This window comes from Dermochelys coriacea, chromosome 11, assembly GCF_009764565.3.
Source record: "Dermochelys coriacea isolate rDerCor1 chromosome 11, rDerCor1.pri.v4, whole genome shotgun sequence".
Lineage (NCBI taxonomy): Eukaryota > Metazoa > Chordata > Testudines > Dermochelyidae > Dermochelys > Dermochelys coriacea.
Window position 1 is genome coordinate 77,688,912 of NC_050078.2, and position 5,674 is coordinate 77,694,585.

The 5,674-nt window shown below is 55.4% G+C and overlaps 1 long non-coding RNA gene across 1 annotated transcript; it reads right to left on the reverse strand.

Annotated features, from left to right (window-relative positions):
• Positions 1 to 416: 416 nt before the first annotated feature.
• LOC122458219 lies at positions 417 to 2,103 on the reverse strand. The gene is made up of 2 exons (XR_006278135.1): positions 2,057 to 2,103; positions 417 to 607 (listed from the first exon to the last, which is right to left on the reverse strand). It is a non-coding gene; the product is annotated as an uncharacterized LOC122458219 (long non-coding RNA).
• Between the last annotated feature and the right edge of the window lie 3,571 nt (positions 2,104 to 5,674).

Sequence of the window (5,674 nt, forward strand, 5' to 3'; positions counted from 1 at the left end):
AAGGACACTGCCCAAAATACTGTGGGATGGGGTTTCACATACTGTTTGTGGATACTTTGGAGTCACTGTTCCCCCTTCCCAAGTTACTTTGCTGTTCCTGCTCCTCTCACTACAAGATTTCTGTTTGTTGTGCCCAGACTCAGGGCTTGCATGTGGGGAAGAATTGCCTTGTAGAGGCGCCTGGGGCACTGTGTCGATTTCCCAGATGTCTGGCTCGGGGCTCACACCGTTCTGGTGTGCATTGTGAAGAGGAACCCGCAGGTATCGACCACGGCCCTGGTTGCTGCCGATACCACCTGCCAGAGGGGTTACATAGGAGGGGAAAACCTCTTCAGTGATAGAGGGGAAACAAGCCAGGTCATGAGTTTAAAATGCTTCCAGACAGAAACTGAACAAACCAAACAGAAGAGAATCACTAGTCACAAGGTTACACGACGTTCATTTAGAAGAAGGAGCAAAGGGCAGCGGAAAAGCGAACTGGAGCGAACTAACAGACGTTATTAAACTGTATTTGGCTTCTGCTGCTGATGTGCCACCGATGTGAGCCAGGCCAGTGGGAGGCGCTTTCTTAATCCGAGTCAGAACTGCTGCTCGATCCACTTTCATGCTGAAAGGGACAAGGATTGACGTATATTAGACGCCATGAGACAAGCCCTTTCCCACGGCTGTCTGCATTCACAGCAGTTACCCTCCCAGAGCCTGTGTCACAAGAGGGGAGCTGGCCCTGGTGCCGGGTCAGCTACACTCCAGCTCCTCTTGTGTCAGCCGTACGTGGTGCCCTTCATTTCCTGACCCAGACTTTGGCATCATTTTCTGGTGGCTCCTGGGAGGGACGGCCAGGGCTAGTAACTGGATTCTCTACTCCCCCGTAGTAAACAGAGCTAGGGATGATGGTGGAGGCTCTCCTAGCCAGGCCTGCAGCAGACATGGGGAGAGCCAGGACTGCTCAGGCATTGAGGAATGGGCAGGGGTGTGAAGATGGAAGGTCCGACCTTCGAGGGGAGTGCAAGCCCATGAGCTACCCTTCAGGAACAGCCCTGGCAGGCTGGGGGACACTCCTGGCCAGGCCTAGCCAGCAGGAAGGATACGGAAGGGCTTCAGCCCTGGCCCTTGAGTGTGCCCAGTGTGATGAGAAGGCCCTGGGCACACAGGAGTGGCCAGGCCCAGTGGGCAGCCGGGCACCTCACAACGCTAAACAACGAGCCCACTGCACAATATTTGTTGCCAACCAGGAGGCTGCTTCACCTTGGAAAGGAATCGCCCCGGCAGTGACGAGCTGCGCAGGGAGACACTGAGACAGCCCAAGCTGCAACCCCTGGCACTGCAGGGGAGGCTGGGCTTTGAGTCCAGTTCTCAGCCCCGAACCTCTGCACCCCCCATTCTGCTGGGCGTCTCTTCACCCGGCAGGTGATTCCAGGGGCCAGTCCCCGCTCCTGAGCCCAGCCAAATAGAATGGCCACTAACTGCACCCCCACAGCAACCCCAGAGGCTGCGGCAGCACGTGTGTGCAGTGCTACGTCCCCAGCAGGACGCTAAGGCCCTGCCCTGCAACGACGTACACGTGGCTGACGGTACCTCGGACTTAGCAGCCCTGATTTCCAGGTGCTGCTTACAAGCTAAGGCTGAGGATGTGCACAAGTCTTTGCAGGTGACTGTCGGAACATCGGAGTTCCCAGCAGAGCTGGGCCGGTCCTGCACTGGTTTGGCTGCACAAAGTGCGATGCAGCAGCCTATAACCCTATAAGCAGGAGGGTTTGGTTTGGGGTTTGAATACAAACCCTATTCCGGAATCCAGGGACTTGATGAAAACAGCCGACTCTTAAGGAAAAGGAAAATGTTTCCAGGGAGTGGTGTAATATCCCCTGGCTGCAGGGAGCACAGAGGCTGGGTCCTCATGTCCCCACAGCCCCACGTACAGGTTGGAAAAAGAGCAGTCCCTAGCCCAGCTATGCTTTGGGCTGTGGGCCCTGCACGGCATCCCAGCACAGAGCTGATGCTAATGGTGCAGCTTCTTCTGCAACATGGCCTCCACAACCCAGTGACCAGGGCTCTGTACCTTGTGTCCATGGCGACCATGGCCATGCGTCTAACGCTTGTAATGATAACACCTTGGAGGCGGAGGGCATCCAGGTCTATGCGGGTGTCTATGTGGGTGGGGTCCATGTGGGTGTCCATGACAGTAGTGTGCATGTGGGTGGGGTCTCATGAGATGGGGAGGGGAAGGAGGACAGACAACAGGTGGGCAAAGAGGCACGCAAGGCCCAGGGTGAGACCCATATGCGCATGGTCCGGGGGGGGGAGGGTAGCAATGCACTGCATTCAGTGACAGTGTCCCACAAGGTGCTCCTGCCAGACAAAGGGAAAGCTGAGGTGACGCATTAGAGCTCATGGCAATCCCCCTTCTCCCATTCTCCTCCCAGGGGTTTCCCTGCTGTGTGGGCAGTGCTGACACATGTGTAACCCACACACCTTCTGCGTGTGGTGTTCTGTCCCATCTAATGGCACCGAGACCACTTAGAGAGAGTTAAATGAGTCTGCTGAACAGCCTTAGCTAAGAGCCAGTCAGATTTTAGCTCATGCAGTAGAGGTTCATGCATTTAGTTCCAGATGTCCCAGGTTCATAGAATATCAGGATTGGAAGGGACCTCAGGAGGTCATCTAGTCCAACCCCCTGCTCATGGCAGGACCAACCCAACTAAATCATCCCAGCCAGGGCTTTGTCTAACCTGACCTTAAAAACCTCTAACGAAGGAGATTCCACCACCTCCCTAGGTAACCCATTCCAGCGCTTCACCTCCCTCCTAGTGAAAAAGTTTTTCCTAATATCCGACCTAAACCTCCCCTACTGCAACTTGAGACCATTACTCCTTGTTCTGTCATCTGCTACCACTGAGAACAGTCTAGGTCCGTCCTCTTTGGAACCCCCTTTCAGGTAGTTGAAAGCAGCTATCAAATCCCCCCTCATTCTTCTCTTCTGCAGACTAAACAATCCCAGTTCCCTCAGCCTCCCCTCATAAGTCATGTGCTTCAGCCCCCTAATAATTTTTATTGCCCTCTGTTGGAATCTTTCCAATTTTTCCACATTCTTCTTGTAGTGTGGGGCCCAAAACTGGACACAGTACTCCAGATGAGGCCTCACCAATGCCAAATAGAGGGGAACAATCACCTCCCTCGATATGCTGGCAATGCCCCTACTTATACAGCCCAAAATGCCATTAGCCTTCTTGGCAACCAGGGCACACTGTTGACTCATATGCAGCTTCTGGTCCACTGTAACCCCCAGGTCCTTTTCTGCAGAACTGCTGCCTAGCCATTCGGTCCCTAGTCTGTAATGGTGCATGGGATTCTTCCGTCCTAAGTGCAGGACTCTGCACTTGTCCTTGCTGAACCTCATCAGATTTCTTTGGCCCAATCCTCTAATTTGTCTAGATCCCTCTGTATCCTATCTCTACGCTCCAGCGTATCTACCTCTCCTCCCAGTTTAGTGTCATCTGCAAACTTGCTGAGGATGCAATCCACACCATCCTCCAGATCATTAATGAAGATATTGAACAAAACCGGCCCCTGTTGAGCCCAATTATCTAGCCAGCTTTCTATCCACCTTATAGTCCATTCATCCAGCCCATACTTCTTTAACTTGCTGGAAAGAATACTGTAGGAGACCATGTCAAAAGCTTTGCAAAAGTCAAGGAATAACATGTCCACTGCTTTCCCCTTGTCCACAGAGCCAGTTATCTCGTCAGAGAAGACAATTAGATTAGTCAGGCATGACTTGCCCTTGGTGAATCCATGCTGACTGTTCCTGATCACTTTCCTCTCCTCTAAGTGCTTCAGAATTGATTTCTTGAGGACCTGTGCCATGATTTTTCCAGGGACTGAGGTGAGGCTGACTGGCCTGTAGTTCCCCAACTCCTCCTTCTTCCCTTTTTTAAAGACGGGCACTACATTAGCCTTTTTCCAGTCATCCGGGACCTCCCCCGATCCCCATGAGTTTTCAAAGATAATGGCCAATGGCTCTGCAATCACATCCGCCAACTCCTTTAGCACTCCGGATGCAGTGCATCTAGCCCCATGGATTTGTGCTCGTCCAGCTTTTCTAAATAGTCCTGAACCACTTCTTTCTCCGCAGATCCTGCCTGCCGCTGACCAGGGTCTTTCGGTGTTACATTAGCAGCAGGGAACCCCAAGGTGACCCCCGGCACTGTGTATTCAAAGGGAAATATCCCCAGGAAGGCAGGGAACAATGCCCCAGTCCATGGTGCCATTGCTTCAGCCAGACGACTCATGCTGAGAAGGGCATTGCCTGATTTCAGTGGCCTGCCAGCTCTGGAGTAACGGGGCTGGGGGAGGCGAGGAGGCAGAATGGGGCCGTTTCAAGTAACTTTCAAACCGGGCCATAAATCCTACCCACATATCTGTACACATGTCACGCTACTGGAGGGCTGGGTGCTGCAGTCCTTATACAGGCAAATCTCCCAGAGCCAGCCATGCTGTCTGGCTCACAGCCAATCCCCACTTTAGCCGTGGCCCCAGACCATAAACCAGAGTTGGGCAGTGCTAAGAGCCACCTTGGAAGCCTGAGCCACTGTGGGGAGCCCTGGACCCTCCACCTGCCCTGGGTGAGGGGCCCAAGAGCAGCCCCTGGCCCATATGCCCGCCCCTGGGGGCATGCTGCCAGGCCAGGTGGTGGGTCCACGGCTTCAGGGCAGGGGGCAGGGCCTTCAGGGGAAGGGGAGGAGCAGGGGCAGGTCCTCTCGGTGAAGGGGGCAAAGCCCCACCTCAATCCTCCTTCTCCCCCTGCAGGAAGAGGCTGGCATCCCCCCACCCCCCCACCCCCCCCCGAGCCTCAGGCAGGTGCAGAATGGCGCTGCAGGGAATCCAGGACAAATGCTGTCCCGGAGTCATTCAGCCCGGGCCCCGGACTAGAACTCTGCATTTCGGGACTGTCCTGCCCAATTCAGGACAGGTAGTCACCCTACCCCCACCTGCACGAGGAGAGGAGGTGCTGCCAGTGTGAGATGGCACCGCACACCCACGCCCTGCTCCAGCAGGCAGGGCTCCTGTCCTGTCTCTGCCACAAGCTGCTGGGTCACCTTGGGCACTTCCCCTGCCACTTTGATCTGCCTTGGCGGCAGCTCTTCACAGCAGGGCCTTTCCCAGTGCGTGTGCAGCACCCAGCACCAGGGACTCCTCAGCTCAGCTGGGGCATCATGGGGCTGCTGGAATACACAGCGCAAGGAACAGGAGCCGCAAACCCACAGGGCCGCTGCGCTCACGGCCCCGCAGCAAAACTGCCATTGGCTTCAAAGGGGCAGGTGCAGCTCGGCCAGCACGTGCCTGTCTGTAATGGGGTGGAGGGCCCCATACTGCCGTGTCCTGTGCCCACTCACACAAGGGCTGCGGGAACGCCCCGGAGCAGGGCCATCTACTTCTCTGCCTTTTGGGATGGGGGATTGGCTCTGAGCTACCAGCCTAGAGCCACGCTGTGTGTCCAGCCCTCTTGGCATCAGTCAGTTAATGCCCTGACTGTCAATCCCGTGCAGCCTGGCACTGCTGGCACACAATGCCCACCTCACTCTGCTAGCCTGGCATTCCTACCGCCCATTGCAGCGTGTGCCTGGGCACCTTACAGCGCAGCAACTGGCATCCTGCCATCTCCAGACCGGCTTCTCCA